Raw genomic sequence first — 18,660 nt, forward strand, 5'->3', positions numbered from 1 at the left:
AAGTAAGTAAGTAAGTACACTTTTCCTCGCGAGACTTTCCTGCTGGCTGGGCTGTGTACTGACTTGATGAGAGTTGGCTGGGCTGTGTACTGACTTGACGAGAGTTGGCTGGGCTGTGTACTGACTTGACGAGAGTTGGCTGGGCTGTGTACTGACTTGACGAGAGTTGGTGAAACTCACCCCGAATGAGGAAATGAGATCCCTGGAAAGAGTAGTGGAAATAGCCTGGGGGTGATTAGCAGTCTGATGTTTCTTTAGGGGTCATATACTGACGATATGGGTAGAACACGGGAAGAAAACTGTCTATTTACATGGAGTAACAGCACGCTGCCATGTGGCCCCGACGGAGCGCATTCAAGGACTGGCTTGGAGTACTATTTAGATCACAACAATGCCTAGGACGCTTCAAATCACTGCGGAGAACACTAGGTGAGTCGTCAGATAATAATTAATGTGAGCAGAGGGCTCCAGGTAAAAAAAAAAATTAAATTCTCCTTTAATATACTTGGCCAATAACATACAAAATAGACTGTCCGTACATTGATGAGGCTCCTCCCCCCCAACACCTCCTCCCCCTCTGCCACAGGTGGGTCGCTAACTCATTCACTCACCCAGCCACCCTCTCATTTAATAATGCACAACACTGAAGGACACCTTACACCACATGGTTCAAAACAAGCAGCAAATATCAAGGCAATCAAACAGTCATTCAAAAGATAACTTAAAGTCGAAATGGACCGGAACGGAATGCAATAGCGCGAGATGACAGGGTTGAGAGGCGGACCATAATAGGGTGTCGATGATTTGATTTGACAATTCTGGGGACTGGCTTTCCCAGGTGAAAAAGTAGTATACTTTTGTATATTTGAAATATAATTTAAGTATACAAAAGTTATTATAATTATACTTTTACTTTTTGTGCTTAATATAAAGTATATTTAACATGTACTTTTATAAAGTGTACTTCAGAAAAGATGCCATTAAGGTCAATTTAAATGTACTAAAAATAAATATACTCATTTTTCCAATACTTAAAGTGGTATTTTAGTTTACTTTTAAAAAGCGTACTTTCTTGCAAGTGTATTATAAATTGTACCTAAGTATACTTTTAAAATAGTATACGAAATTGTAAATACTTAAAGTGGTCATATAGTGTACTTATAAAAAGTATACTTATTTTTAAGTCAATTTTAATAAAGTATTAGTATACTTTATCATAGTACACTTTAATTGCTATTATTTACACGTGCATTTAAGTGTACTTTAAAAAAGTGCACTTTAATATAAGTTCATTCTAAGCTGTATTTTAGTGTACTTTTAAAAAATATACTAATTTGCAACTACGTAAAGTGGTAATTTAGTATACTTATGAAAAGTACACTTATTTTCAAGTCCATTGTAATACACTATTAGTATACCTTATTATCATACACTTTAAGTGGAATTATTTATAAGTGTATTTAAGTGTAATTGCAAATAGTACACTTTAATATAAGCTCATTCTAAGCTGTATTTTAGTGTACTTTTAAAAAGTATACTAAATTGCAACTACGTAAAGTGGTAATTTAGTATACTTATGAAAAGTACACTTATTTTCAAGTCCATTGTAAGACACTATTAGTATACCTTATTCTCATACACTTTAAGTGGAATTATTTATAAGTGTATTTAAGTGTAATTGCAAATAGTACACTTTAATATAAGCTCATTCTAAGCTGTAATTTTAGTGTACTTTTTAAAAGTATACTAAATTGCAAATACGTAAAGTGGTAATTTAGTGTACTTATGAAAAGTACACTTATTTTCAAGTCAATTGTAATACACTAACAGTGTGCTTTATTGTAGTACACTTTAAATTGAATTATTTATAAGTGTATTTAAGTGTACTTGCAAAGAGTGAACTTTAATATAAGTTCATTTTAAGCTGTATTTCAGTGTACTTCAAAAAAGTATACTAAAGTGCAAGCACTTCTAGTGGTAACATAGTGTACTTGTGAAAAGTACACTTTTGTTAAAGTCCTTCTTAATACACAACTAGTATGATTTATTGTAGTGTACTTTAATTCCACTTCATTAGAAGTGTATTTAAGTAAACTTATAAAGAGTGCACTTAAATGTTAGTTAATTTTAGCTGTACTTTAAGTAGGATAAGTTGTAAATACTTACAGTCGTAATACAAGATGGAAGGAAACTAATTACTAGTACTCAAATGAGTGTAATTGATTAGCTTTTTGTGTACTTGTACTTTTTTGAGTATGTCTTTATTCAGTCATTTTACTTTTTATCTAGCCCTTTATGCACTAATTACTATTTTTTAAAGTGTGACCCTATAGTTTTTAGACAGTGGGGACAAAAGTTGCTCCAAAATCATTTATTTTTTTATTTCCTACATTGAAGTAAAAAGTAATTATATTACAGTTAGTAATCCAAGTAATTTGAAGTTACTGCATTACTTTCTCCAGCGCTGGCATAGGGTTGAAATGAAAAGTGGAGATAGGTCTGGCTTTGCAAGACTAGTGTTGCCAGATCATGATTTGTTTTTGTACTATATAGGCAAATAAATAAAATGTATGACGTTTGGCTGATTGTTGACGTAACAAGTACTTTTGAAACCAAGTAATAAGTAAAGTAATTGTATTACTTTTTAAATGAATAATCAATAATAAGTAACTAATTATACTTCCCAAACACTAATTCTGAGAATGTTTGTAAAGCTAGCTGGCTCACATTAAAATAACATGTCTGTGTGTCTGTCTGTCTGTCTGTCTGTCTGTCTGTCTGTCTCCGTCCGTCCGTCCGCCTGCCTGTCTGTCTATCCGTGTGAGAAGGTAGCAAGGTGACATTGACATTTAGGATCTTAAAATTTACTTTTTCTCTCTCTCAGCACTGATCCCTATTTGTCTGAAATATTCAGCTCTTCAAATAAGATCAGTAAGATCAAAATTAGCCTGCCCTGCACAAACACAATCATGTGTCTCAGACTCAGTGATCAAATTCAAGTATCAGCTCCATGTAGCCTACTGTATTCAGTTCTCAGATAAAATAGATACCACTAAGCAAATAAAACAAGGGTAAACAATAAAATAAGTAGTGAAGTTATTAATAGCCCATACAATTTTTTTTTAAGACATGAAAGCGAGGTAGGCCTACTCCCGGTTCTGCCTATAAACGCAAAGAAGAAGAAGAAGAAGAAGAAGAAGAAGAAGAAGAAGAAGAAGAAGAAGAAGAAGAAGAAGAAGAAGAAGAAGAAGAAGAAGAAGACACTATTATGTTTTTGAGCACTTTGGGTGGACATCGTTTTTGTTTTTCCCACACTGTGAATAATATTGTGTAACTGCTAAAATTCAGAAGGTGGCGGTATTGCACAAAATGCTGTTTGCCAACCGCCATTAAATATCAGAAGAAGAAGAAGAAGGTACTTCCGGAAGTGATCAGGGCCATGCCAGCCAACATGTTTCGTTTGAAATTCGAGCGGGCGTCCTGCCGCCCGGGATACGGTAATATTGACAAAACTAGTTGCTTATCATTTAAAACTGTATGTCTTGTATAAGCAGACGGTACCAAAGTATTTTGGTGTACCCCGAAACGCAACATTATGTGCGTTTTTCTATTAGCTAGCATACGTTAGCTAACGCTAAAGCAGATTAGCTTGCGTTAGCGCTTATTCTCTGTATAGACTGCTTTAACACAACGTTACCAGCGTTAGTTAACGCTAGGTTAGTCTGTGAGACTGATGTAACGTTAATGTTACGTTAACAGTTGAATCGTTTTAGACTTATTTGTGAATTACATTTACTCAAAGGGTGAACAGTATGCTACAAAACAATGCTAGCTGACGTTAGTGTGGGGACTCAGTCTGCTTAGCTAGCTAGCAGCCAGAGACAATCAAGTACTGTATAACGTTAGCTGCTAACTCGATGCTAGTTACAACTCTCTCCTGTTCATAATGTAGGCAGTCATGTCGGGAGGATTTTGTCTGTCTTGAAGGGGTGATCATGAAAGGCAACGACAGAAGGTAAGAGGAATAAGGTTACTGTTCTTCCTCACACACCCTAAAATAGTAAATGGTCATGTTAACCTGTCTATTTTGTCATGGTTTATCACAGAACAGATATTATTTTCTTATATATATATTGCAGGGGATTCATCCCCCAAGCAGAGTGAGAACTGCAAATTCCACACAGAAACTCCTTTTTGATGAACCCACCTGGGCAGTAGGCAGTGAGGACATGGGGACAGTTAGCCCCATAATGTGACACTGCTACTGTACTCCGATAATATTCTCGTACAGCAGTCATCGTCACACAGCGTTTGAATCCTCACTAGGTAGAAAACGGTTACACCCTGCCTTTTCGAAACCCCTCCACTCCGAAGATCGACCTCCATTCTTCGTAATGGAGGGGTTTTCCCATTTTTTTAAAGGCACCCCTATTCCGAATGGGGACATCCCCTCCATTTCGAAACCCCCCCACTCCGAAATTGATTTTCAAGTCCATATTTCTCAGAGTTTCCTGCATCAAACACTGCAACTCATTGTTTTTTATTGAAAATATGCATAGGCGGCGCTAGACCATCGGGAATGGGGAAGCTAAATTTCCTCCGATTTTCATAAAACAAAATCAATTCAACCCGACTGGCATTCACAAATAAGAACGTCCACATCTTGCTAATATGACTCAATGAACCTTATTCAACTGTGAGCATTTGACTCAAAGTTACAATTATTTTTTTTCAAACACTTGTCAGGGTATGAATGTGGGCGTGTGTAACAGCTCACCTTTAGATGTGTAGAAAACATCATTTATGATTAGATCCTGTCGGCGTAAAAATAATCAGTTGAATATGCTGCTGTGGAACAGATCTGTATGGCAAGACAACATAAATTAACAATGTTTAGTGATTGTAGAGAGATATCTCTGTGCACCTGCAGAAAACTGCGAGCCAGGAATGCGCAAGACCACACCTGGTAGGCTATTTAGACCAGCAGAGTGGAAAGTCTGTGTGCCTAAAAATAAAAACACTGCTCCGGGCCCGATACGCGGTTAACTAGAGTGTGCGTTGTCAAGGTGTAGCCTATTTCTTTGCGGAGTGGGGGAGAAAGCAAGCAGGACAGCTGTGCCCAGTCCCTGAGCAGCGGCTCGCACGATTCTGAACAACACAGAGTGCAAACATGTCTGTGATCCACAGCTGATTTTAGGATGTAGCCAACGTTCACATTCCTGTATCTATCTGAATGCAGCAGGCTCGTGTTTACTGCTATAGCGAAATTATATGAAGACAGTGACATATAATAAAAAAAACAATGAGTTGAAACATTTATTTCAAGCTGCAGGAATGCAGGAAACTCGGAGAAATATGGACTTGAAAATCAATTTCGGAGTGGGGGGGTTAAATCAATTTCAATTTCGGAGTGGGGGGGTTTCTGAGTGGGGGTGTGTCGGAACGATGGTGTTTCGGAATGGAAGGCGGTCCCCGCTGAAAACGCTGTTAAAAAAGCTCTCCTACCCGTATCCGACCTCCGATTGCAGATCCGAAGATATGATAGTCCGCCTAGTGAAGCCAGTAATTTAACCGGCGCTGTTAAAATGATACTGCTTGCGTGAAACACCCGTTTAGAAGCAGTCTTTGCACAGCCTGTGCCATATTGAGGACAGGAGAAGCCGACAGGAACCTATTTCATGACATGTTTTGCTTCCCAGGTGCGCTGGATTTGCGTTGATCACTGACAGCCGCCGTCTCCGTGTGACTGCATGTGTTGTTTGCTCGCCATGTGCAAGCGGTGCACCAAGATAGTGAGATCAAACACACCCTGCTGTAAATTCAGCGCAGGCTGTACAAAGACTGCTTCTAAACGGTTGTTTCACGCAAGCAGTATCATTTTAACAGCGCCGGCTAAATTACTGGCTTCACTAGGCGGACTATCATATCTTCGGATCTGCAATCGGAGGTGGGATACGGGTAGGAGAGCTTTTTTAACAGCGTTTTCCACCTATTGAGGATTCGAACGCTGTGTGACGATGACTGCTGTACGAGAATATTATCGGAGTACAGTAGCAGCGTCACGTTATGGGGCTAGGGGACAGTCAGCTTCTTAGTGTATGTAAAATTCTGACACACTGGAATAGTGAATTACAAGTGAAATAATAGACTGTAAACTCTCAATTTCATGGACCCTCTCTTAATGCAAGTGTGTGTGTAGAGAGAGCTATCTCACTCTCTTTCTCCCTGCAGAATCATATTAGCTTCCCCACGGCGTGGCAGCAAATGCTTTATGGACCGGGGCCCTGTGGGTGGGAACCACTGGTGTAGAGGTAAAAGCACTTGCCTACCACCGCGGAGTCCCAGGTTCAACTCCTGCCAGAGGTACCTCTGGCTTGGTCAGACATTCCTAAAGATTGGCCGTGTCTGCGGGTGGGAAGCCGGTAGGGTATGAGTCCTGGTCGCTGCACTAGCGCCTCATCTGGTTGGCCGGGCCACCTGTTTTGGGGAATGGGCACTGGGGGGAATGGCATGATCCTCCCATGCGCTACGTCCTGCTGGTGAAACCCCTCTGACCCGCGCAACGACCGTTATAACGGGGAATTGGCCAAGTACATTTGGGGAGAAAATGTGAGAAAAATCCACAAAAAGAGATTCTCCAGAAGATGCTGAAAAAGAATTACACTCATGAGTACTACAGATAGAAAATGAAGTTTTCTCACTGCAATCTTATCTGACTTTGTTGTCCAGCTTAAGGCAGTGTGTCCAGAGGCTGCTCTGTGTGCGCTGCATCTTCACTACCCATCTACTCCTCGTAGAAACTCGACATCACTCCATCGACAACAGATACAGCTGCCCAGAGGTATGACAGTACAACTGTATTTTATTAAAAAAAAAAGCTGAGGGACCTGGTGCTTGCATGTGGTTGGAATACAGTATATATAATAGTTCCTGTTTGTGATTCCCAGAGCAGTCGTGTCACCTGTCAAGGGCCTGTACCAGCCACCCACCCTCTGCTGGGATACCAGCCATCCAGCCGCTGCTCAGCGCTGCCCTGTGTAGAGCATCCTGCCCACTCTCAGCAGACTTTCCCCAAGTAGGGCTGAAATAGGAAGAGACTAAGGTAGAGTCCTGCTCTGGATGTCTGTTTTTATTTGCACAGCTCCCCATGTCTTATCTTAATCATGGAATATTTCAAATGTGATACAGTTGCCATACTCTTCAGGTGCTTCTAAAAGCTGTTGGGAGTAATTGTTGGTGTGGGTGTGTGTTTCTAGATGTGCCCTCTGGTGTGTTTGCTCCAACCTCATCTTCACTGAACATCAGATCATCCTCAGTCTGACTGACCTCACTCAGCCTCAACGTAAAGCACACGCCACTAACGGACTCGTCAACATCAGTAGGTGGGTTATCCCTTTTTATATTATTATTTTTTCTCATTTCCCCCAATTGTACTTGGCCAATTTCCCTCTGCTGCCCCGCTCGCTGCTCCACCCCCTCTGTCGATCACATTTGCCAGCTGCTTTTCACCTGATAGCGGGGAGCTTCAGTGGCTGGACGTAGCATGTGGGAGGATCACGCTATTCCCACAGTCCCCTTCCGCCCCGAACAGGCGCCCTGACTGACCAGAGGAGGCGGTCGTACAGCGACCAGGACTCATGCCCTTAATCTGGCTTCCCGCCCGCAAACACAGCCAATCGTGTCTGTATAGACGCCCGACCAAGCCGGTGGTAACACGGGGGCACGGACCTGCGACCCTCATCTTGGTAGGCAGGGAATCTACCGCTACACTACCCGGACGCCCAGTAGGAGGAAATATTAAGCAGGAAGTACAGTATATGCTCATTTATTTGTCTGCTCATAGTCATCTAATTCCAGGGCTGGCCCGAATAAAAACATCTGGGCTCCGGATATTCGGTGGTAGGTCAACAGTGAATATTTGGATATTTGAGATGCAACACGCATCTTGGTCTACTTTCGGTTTCGCGTTTCTCCCCCAGACCATGCTGCCGCTGGGGAAGAAACGCGCACACACAGTGGTTATCCTATAGAAATGACTGAAAGATTATGTAAATATATTAGGCTATACGCTGTGTTGTGTTCTGTGTGCTGTGAACATGACTCTGGAAGGAATTAACTGCAGCCACACCGATCCATCAGAAAGGATAGATTTCTGTTGTTTTGGAATGTCAACGCCATTTAAAAATAAAATAGAAAATGCCTCTAATTTGCGGTGACAAATCTGTCCGTCCAGAAAGAAGATGTGGCCTGTGTGTTTCAGTAGCAAGCAGACTACTGTCTCTTCACACCCAGCACGTTCTCATTCTCATCGCATCCTAGTTTGACGTATAGTCAGGATCCCATGGCCCACTACCGATGTTAACAGTTCCATTCCTCCGCCGTTAAGAACTAAAGTAAACACGTGGGCCTCTATCTTCCGACAGGCGCTATCCCTAAATAGCGCTTTGCGCACTGTTTGCGCGTGCATTAAGGCACGGACGATAGCGTTCCGCCTTGCCTCCCCCACCGAGCAGCAAAAAAAAAACATCCCCACCTCACGGGAGCTACTGGTAATGATTTATACAGAAATGTTACTGTTTCAAAGTGATATAATTGTCTGGTAGACGTGACCTCCCTGATTTCTAAGTTAAAACAGCCCCGAAATATGTTGGGGATGCAATTCTCGGCGGGCATGCGGAAACAATTCTGCCAAAAATCATCTGCGCCCCAAAATGGTAACTGTCTGCCTTTCCGAAGCTCTGCCACTCCGAACGTTAACTTCCAGTATTCGGACTGGCGGTCGTTCACCTTAGAAGCCGCAATGCCGACCTTAGGTTTAGGCGTGGGGGTGGGAGAGGTTAGGTTTTGGGTTAGGGTCTGGGGGAGGTTAGGTTTAGGCATGGGGGGAGGTTAGGTTTGGCGTGGGGGCTGGGAGAGGTTAGTGAAAAACGGGGAATATAGAACCCTTTCTGAGTGCCGATATTTCGGAGTGGCAGAACGTCGGAGTGGCAGCATGTACCCCCCAAAATGCCCGCGCAAACGGGATTTGGGCGGTCTTAACTACCAGAATTATTCACAGGCGTGACCGGGCAAGGCTGGCATACGTCAATCAAAACCAATCAGATTCCCGTCTCGCAATGGTTGTTTGCGTGAGGTTGCCTCACCGAGGCATGCAATATGCTGTAATTATCTCCAAGCGTAATAGAGTGTACTCACTCCTGCGAGGACAGAGAGAGCTTATTGACAGATCGTCTGTGGTGCCGACCCTTCGGGTTATGAAGGTAAATAGCCTATGTCCATTGTCCCACAAGTGTTCTCAATTTATTTCCCTCTTTGCGATGTGATAAAAGTTTCTCAGTGAGTTATAGTTGATTGCCTCACTGAATTATCTGCTGCTAATACCCAAATATATATAAATATCCAAAAGTAATTCCACTTTCCACTCCGCAAATACCTCTCTGCGCTCGGAGCGCAGCCGTAATCTCTGTGCAGAGCGCCCAGCGCAGAGAGGTATTTGCGCGTAAGAGGCCCTTTTCATAGCTCTTAGCGCAAAGTAATTGCGCGCTGCTGACGATAGGATAACGCCATCTATCCCACATTTTAGCGCTGAAACACCTGCTTTGGCTTGTGGCAGCCAATGCCCAGTACACTTACTGTATCTCACAGTCATGCGGTTGTGTCCGCCCCCAATTTGCATTGCGCATGGCGTTAAACGAGCGGAAAATTAGCGCTTTTGGGAAGATAGAGGCTAGGGCTGCACGATATGAGGAAAAGCTGCGATGTGCGATAACTGTTCAATATTGTGATGACGATATGACCTGCGATAAATAAAAAAATGCTATAAAAAAATATTAATGGGTAGGGGTGCTCCGATCCGGCTAAGCCACGATCCGATTCCTATTCCTGGGGTCACGATCCGATTCCAGAATCGATTCTCGATTCCAACGATTCTCGATTCCAGAATCTAGAATCGATTCTCAATTATGTAGTTTGATATTGCAATAACACACAAAGGTAAATCTAAGACTAAAAATGACAAATGTATTAATGCTGAACTTCAAATTCAACTTCTGAAGTATTACAGTGAGGGCCTAAATTCATTTTGCAATACGAGTGTGTTAATTTAAGCATATGTATCAGTAAGTGGCACGGGATTCTCAAAGCCTGTGTTGAGGGTCATACGAACAAAAATGCACTCTTGAAGCTAAAAAAAATCCAAAACCAACAAGTTAATTATTTACATTTTTACTTCAATGTAGAACAGTCATTTCTTACACATGAGATTACTTTTAGTCATAACGATTATTGAAAGATATTCCATATTCCAGACTGAAATGTTATAATAGAAGTGGAGTATTGGCCAGATAACACGTGACTTTTGCGATGTGTTCATCGCGCATTTTCATATCGCGATGACGATGAAAATACGATAAATCGTGCAGCCCTAATAGAGGCCGTGTAGTGCCGTTGGTTAGGTTTAGGCAACAAAGCCACATTGTTAAATTTCTACCTCTTCTCTTACAGTTCCTTGACCTCTGCGTTCACTATAAAAGCTTGTCTTGCATTAATTTGTCTTTTTTCTTTTCTCATCCCCTCAGCCTTGTTGGCGGACAGGTCTTCCACTCCGGTGCAGAAGGACAGCAGCCTATGGGAGCAGATCACAGCCTGCGTTGTCAGCCAGCCTGCGTTGTCAACCAGCCTGCCTTCAGGACTGTGGCTTCATGGTTTAACATTTTGGTTATTTGGCTCATCGGACTTACTTATGTCTACTACCCCTCCTGGGGTATAGGCCACCAACAAGGGCTTTCCAGCCATCGGCTCATCGGACTGATACCGATATATTCAAGATCAAACATCAGCTGATAGCCATATGATTGCTGATATATTGTGCATCGCTACTGGTAACTGTTTTAATTTCTTACATACATTTGTATTACCATAATATTTTAATGTAAATAAAATGTGTTTTTCTCATAATTGAAGTGCAATTGGTCATTGAACAAAACGGCACATTTGGAGTGTACTAAAATGGCACCATGTGAAGTGTAATAGTGATGTATTGTGAGTATACTTCAGGAACATTTAATACAGTACTTAAAGTATAACAATGTTCTATTTAAAATACACTTTTATCCTGACGCATAAGCAATGATGGAATACACTTCAGATACACTTTTAGTCAATTATAGTACACTTTAAGTACATGTCTTTATTATGCTTAAATTGTGATAGAACTTCACTATAAATACATTTCTTATTAACAATAGCACACTTTAAATGTACTAATTAAAATCAAAAAGTGCATTTGAAGTTTATTTGAAATATTACTGAGGCATGCTAGAAGAATATTAATAGTATGATAACTGTATTTAAAGTATACTTGTAGACTACATCAATTGATCTATAATGCCTTTTTAAGTATATTTTCAACACACTGGTGATATAATACAATTGTACTGAAAGTGTGTTTTGAATGCTCACGAATCATGCTTTTCACTGGTGTACTTCAGTACACTTAAAGTTTATAAAAAGTTGTTCCAAAAAAGCATACAAATTACACTTAAAAGGTGCTCAAGGAGTCCATAAGTACTACTAAATGACTACTTAAGTACACTTAAGTATAACTTAAGGGTGCCAAATTAACATATGCTAACTGAAAGTGTACTTAGTACATACTGTGAAAAGTATAATTTAAGTATAATACTTTTTCACCTGGGTTGGCATTGGCCAATCATAGCGTGTTCCACCCCAAATGCAGGGGGATTCAACGTGTTGTTGTGCTATACGCGAGTGGGATCCGCAGACTACCAGGCAGCCAGGCTGCTTCTGTGCGGAACGAGTGGACAATCCGATGCATGGGTGCTGCCCGCCCGCCTGGAATCTCCGAGGGGCGACCCCTGACAACCACGCTCTCAGGCGTGCGCCATTATCGCTATTGTGGTAAATACGATATTCCTGGAATGCGAGTTTTAACGAGCCAGTTCCATTTCTTTGCATTCTTAGAAAGTACCATTTTCTTTATTGTGTAGATCTAGATCAACATACAATTGACCAAGTTAGTAGTTAGTTTATGGGGATAGGAATTCTGCCAGATGACAGGCACTAGGCGCCATTTTCTCCTTCATTTGGAGGAGAAAATTATCCTGAAATGAAGATTTGATTGACAGCTGCCATGTCGTCATATGATTGGTTGAAATGGGCTAGACATTTGATAGTACTAGGTGACGTCACAAACTGTAGATTACTGTTATGAATGAAATCTTGAAAAATGAACTTTTGATGTGAAAAAGTGTGAAAAACTACAGAAATTAGATTTTGTGATTTTTTTGGCATACATTATTAAATAGGTGCACTGCATACCCAGGTATTTGAACTAAAAGAAAAGAAAAGTCATTTTTGGGTTCAGCTCGACTTTAAAAACAACAATTAGGTAAAAGAATTACCACACAGAATAGGCCAGTTTAAAAAGGTGCGTTTTCAGACAAGATTTGAAGTGGGAGAGAGAGTCAATGTTACCGATGTCTTGTGGGAGGGAGTTCCAGAGACGGGGGTGGTCAGGCGGGCAGAGGGTACAGTGAATTGGAAGGCAGAGGAGGATCGGAGAGCGCGAGAGGGAGTGTAGGTTTAGTTTAGTTTAGTTTATTAGGATCCCCATTAGCCATTACACAAGGCAACAGCTACTCTTCCTGGGGTCCACAGTCAAAACAAACAATACAGATACATTACAAATATGCAAAGTAAAAGACAAAACACATTTTAAAATCATAAATTTAAGACAAACAAGAGAAAACAAACAAAAACTCACTCAACCTGGTTCTAAATACAGCATATGTCCATCCAAATAACCATGTAACCTCCATCACAATCTTCCTAAAATACTATACAGTTTATACAGGCATATAATACTATAATATAATACATCTACCTATAGCCTAACTAATACATTACTATCCGTTTATCAATCATTAACTATCATCTGTCCACCCATAGTACATCCTTATGTTATATAACGTCTAACTATATTACTACATTAATTACTATCAACTCTATACGATATCTAGGTGTATAATCACTATTTCTAATACCAGTTCCATTCATTGCGTATAATTAACTACCGTAAATTTCAGACTATAAGCCGCGGCTTTTTCCCCGTTTTTTGGCCCTGCGGCTTATATAACGGTGCGGCTTATCTATGGATTTTTCCCCCCAAAAAAAAAAAAAAAATCTCTCTTTTTTAGCACTCTTTCTAACTATAAATCCACTTCTGTTTTAATTTCCTCTCTTGCCCTCTTTTCACCACACCGCGGACACTGTGTGCACTGTAAAAAAAAACACAGGTGGTGTTGTGTTATGTTGTTTTGTTGAAATGTTAATAAATGGGAGCTTCCTCAAACAGCCATCTCTTTCCCGACAATCCCCTCTGTGCATGAATCCTTACATATGGTAATTAAACATTAAAACACAATAAAAAATAAAAAAAAATAAAAAAAAAAACATTAAAACACCTGCGGCTTATAGTCCGGTGCGGCTTATATATGTAACAAACAGGCAATTTTGCTGCTGCGGCTTATACTCCAGTGCGGCTTATAGTGCGGAATTTACGGTAGTTATGAAATTATAAAATGTACTTTTAGCTTCTTTTTAAGTCTATATCTACTTTCTATATTTATAATTGTAGGAGGTAGAGCATTCCATTTAGACATGGCTCGGTACATGACAGATTTTTTCATTGCATTTGTTCTAGGCCTAGGTAAAGTGAAATGCTCCCTCGCCACCTGTCTGGTAGTGCGGGTATGTCTATCACATGTATATTGAATATGATTATATAAACATTCTGGTTCCTTGCTACCACAGATCTTTTTGAAAAACAACCAGGCAACAACAACAGGTGTGAAGGAGTTCAGACAGATATGGAGGTGCAAGATTGTGAAGGGCCTTGAAGGTGAGAAGCAGGATTTTGAAGTCGATACGGTATTTAATGAAGAACGGGAGTGATATGGTGAATGGAGGGAGTTCTGGTACTGATAATAATGCATCATCACCACCACACTAGCTGTGTGTGCACTTCAGCACAATATGACACCGGACCGAGGTGCACAATGCATGACAGCAGTCTACACTCCTACACAAAACCAACAACACTGCATGTAAGCCAAGCCTAACGTTATAGATCTTCACAGTGCACACACACACACACACACACACACACACACACACACACACACACACACACACACACACACACACACACACACACACACACACACACACACACACACACACAATTATCACCAGCAGACAGCCTGATGTGCCAGATGTGTCTGGTCCCCCTCACATTCAGAAACATTTCCACTCGACGTGATAGTCAGTCAAAACAGTGGCAGACACAGACAGACTAAACAGAGTCAAATCAGTTGGCATAGCGGCCTAACTATACATTTTTAAATAACTTAACCTTTGATGGTGAAGGGCTGATAAACCTAACCTGACGCTGCCAGATGGACGGTTTAGCTCCACATTACGTTTCACTAAACCAGTCGATCTGGGAATGCAGTAACCCGACCCGCTGACGGAGGCGGGCACTTTTTCCAAGCTACTTGGCAGGTGATTGGATGACCCATCTGTCTATCACCGCTGGTGCGTGTTAACTTCAACCAATCAGATCGCCGAAGGTGCCTGTGCCTGATCTCCGTGGTATTCATTGATTGAGTCCTCATCGTCGTAAAGTCGCTTTCGAAGCATGAAGTTAGATTATAACGAACTAGTTGTGTGGCTCAGCCTTCCCAAATGTTGAGGGTCGTTTTTTAGAATTTAATACATAGAATTGGGAACGTTACATTCAATTTCATTCAGACTGCCTGTCACTTCCGCGGCGGCAGCCATGTTGACGAGTGAAAAGAACTACAAAGACCATGTACCCACTACTTGCCCAGATGAGCCTGAGCCCGCCTAAGGCTGCCGCTGATTCGTCGAGCCGGCACGGTTCGGCCAATCATCTTAACTGCCTGTGCATGACAAGATGGATTACGTCGAGAGAATCTCTTTTGATCTCGCGAGGTTATTCATCTTGCAAGCAAGGTTATGATAAACCACCCCTACTGTGTAAATCCATCTTTGGCCCAGACCCACTCTCCACACCAAACAATGCCAGCCAGCAGTAAGTCAAGTTTGTGCTCCAAAAGCTTTGGTTTTCTGCATGGTCTTGCCCTTCCGATTGACTCCCAACTTTTATGCCTCTGCCGCCGGCGATAGCCAGGCCGGAGGCATTATGGATCCGGGTTGTCCGTCCGTCCGTCCGTACGTATGTCCGTACGTACGTCTGTACGTACGGACATACGATGTTCGTTAACGCGATATCTGAGGAACGCCTTGACGGAATTTCATCAAATTTGCCTTAAACATCCACTTAGGCTGAAGGATGATCTGATTAGATTTTGGTGGTCAAAGGTCAAGGTCACTGTGACCTCTCGAACGCCATTTTCCAGCTTGTTAACGCGATATCTGAGGAATGCCTTGATGGAATTTCATCAAATTTGCCTTAAACATCCACTTGGACTCAAGGATGAACTGATTCGATTTTGGTGGTCAAATGTCAAAGGTCAAGGTCACTGTGACCTCTCGAACGCCATTTTCCAGCTTATTAACGCAATATCTGAGGAATGCCTTGATGGAATTTCATCAAATTTGCCTTAAACATCCACTTGGACTCAAGGATGAACTGATTCGATTTTGGTGGTCAAAGGTCAAGGTCACTGTGACCACTCGAACGCCATTTTCAAGCTTGTTAACGCGATATCTCAGAATGCCTTGACGGAGTTTCATCAAATTTGCCTCAAACATCGACTTGGACTCAAGGATGAACTGATTAGATTTTCGTGGTCAAAGGTCAAGGTCACTGTTATATATGACAGCCTGAAGCACAGGTCAGCACCACAACCAGGACATGTTATATATGACAGCCTGAAGCACACGTCAGCACCACAACACTCTTATTAAATCTTGTATGTTGTGTTGACAATCGAGACACAACAGACACATTTCAGCAGACTGACCTGTAATCTGCTCCTCCAGGCAGAGATTACGTTCGACTTACTGTCATTTGTATTATTCCCTGTGTTAAAATGACAGACAGCCTTCCGATTTTTCTGTCATTGTTTAAAAAAAAGAAGTTGAAAGACAGAGAATACTGGGGCGGCTGTAGCTCAGGAGGTAGAGCGGGTCATCCACTGATCGCTTTGGATAAAAGAGGTCTAAATCGCTTTGGATAAAAGAGGTCGGTGGTTCGATCCCCACCTCCTCCAGTCTGCATGTCGAAGTGTCCTTGGGCAAGACACTGAACCCTCAATCTGGGTAATCATGGTTATTGTTTACAGTCCAGTTGATGCGAGAATGGAGGTGGAGCTGATGGATTGTATGTCCAGATAGCATTTTGGTTAATAATAATATTAATAAATAGAATGGAGGTGGAGCTGATGGATTGTATGTCCAGATAACATAATGGAGGTGGAGCTGATGGATTGTATGTCCAGATAACAGAATGGAGGTGGAGCTGATGGATTGTATGTCCAGATAACATTTTGGTTAATAATAATAGTAATAAATAGCTGCATATGAGACGTTGTCGGACTGTCAACATCGACAGAAGGGGCGGGATGTCCGCTCTACAGATTGCTACCCTGCGTGGTAGCTTGCTGCCATTGGTGTGTGAATGTCTGTGTGAATGGGTGAATGTACCTACTGATTTTTAAAGCGCTTTGGATAAAAGCGCTATATAAATACAGGCCATTTACCATTGACCATATTATTGGGTTAACACGACCACTGCCTCCAGGTGTGCCGGCTGACCCAGCTGGCAGAGTCTTCCCCGTCCTGTCCACCCCAGCTGCCGGTCCACCTCGCCTCCCTGAGGAGCACCCTGGCCACCAAGCTGCCCCCCAGGGTCCTACTGCCCACCTTGTCCGGGTGCTACAGCAGCATGGTCACCGACAAGCGGGTAGGTCCCTCTGTCCACTTTTGCTTAGTCTAAATGTAGATTACCAAACAAGGTCTGAGTCAAGTCCATGTCATTAACATCAAGTCTCAAGTCTAAATGTACTGTAGAGAACAGCAAGTCACGTGTGCACTTCCAGCAAATTTACATTGATGTATAATGCTGATATGTTGATTAATGTGCACTGGCCCCATACACACACACACACACACACACACACACACACTATATATGTATGGTTGTATGTACACACACACACACACACATATAAGGGGTTTCACGGTACATGTATTCGTCCCGTGCCATCACGGTATGTGCCTCACAGTTGGGTGCATGTATGAAGAATATGTCAATGCACACTCCATTAATAATAATCATCAATATCCATATCTTGCACTGTTTATGAACATTGCACATCAGAAAACATGACAATGCCCTTTGCATGTGGAACAAATCTCATCACTTTCAATCCAAGTTATTTACACAAACACGTCTTTCGTATTTTCTGCCATAGGCATTCATTTTGTAAAAAAAAAAAAAAAAAAATTGAAAATTTTCTAAGTATTAATAGATCGATAATCGATAATTGATCGTTAATTTTCACCGATTATCGATTTTGGAAAATTTTCAAAATGAACATCCCTAGTCAGGATCGCACCGCACTTCACACGAGACATACTGGTTTTGATCTGCCTGTAAGAACAATGAATGGACATGTAAGAGTGGTTTCTTTTAAGCACACCATGTCAAATTACTATATCTCGCCTCGCCTCGCCTCCCCCCGTGTGTCACACTCTCGCAGCACCACTGAGAAGCAACAGAGAGAAACGATTCGCTTATTTGATTGGCCGAGTAGCATCACGTGTGATGATTTACAGCGCATGCATTGGTCTGTGAGCTTCCTGGCAGATAAACCAGTATTACCGTTAAGACTATAAAGCATGTGCCGGTTAAAATAGAAACGGTCCGTGAAAATGTAAGTTATCGATGATTTGTAGGTTATAGGGCTCGGTCCGGATAGGACGGCGTCTCGGTCCAGATGCGGACCGGAGTCCGGACTTTGAGGATCGCCGCACTAGACTATTATTTTTTATCATATTTATTTTGAGCAGGGAAGAGACATACTGTACATCATAATTACAATTATATTTTTCTTTTTGACATTACTTTTTTTTTCTTAACATTTGAATGAATTCATGTTTCGACTCATTTTTAAGAAGAAAAATACTAAAATTATCCCGTTCCAGCTTCTTAAAAGTGAATATTTTCTGTTTCTTTAGTCTTCTATGACAATAAAGTGATTATCTTTGTGTTGTGGACTGTTGGTCAGCACAAAAGACGACATTTGTGGAGGTCATCTTGGCCTTTGGGGGAAAACTGATTGCCATTTTTTACCATTTTGTGACATTTTATAAACCAAATGAATATCTAATTAACCGATTAGTGGAGAAAATAATTGACAGATGAAAATAACGTAGCTGCAGCCCTAGTTCCAGTCAGAAGTTGTTGTTTTATTTAGGTCCCAGGCTGAATATGTTTGACAATCCTTACAAAGCTCGCTGTAAACCCCACTGTATAGATATAGTGTGTTAGAGTGGAACTGTGTTTGTCTGACCACCACAGCAACCAATCAGTACCTGCAGGCTGCAGCATGATCAGATACGAGGCTGCTGTGTCCAGAAGATCCAGAG

This window comes from Poromitra crassiceps (genome assembly GCF_964638095.1).
Source record: "Poromitra crassiceps genome assembly, contig: HAP1_SCAFFOLD_385, whole genome shotgun sequence".
Classification (NCBI taxonomy): Eukaryota; Metazoa; Chordata; class Actinopteri; order Beryciformes; family Melamphaidae; genus Poromitra; species Poromitra crassiceps.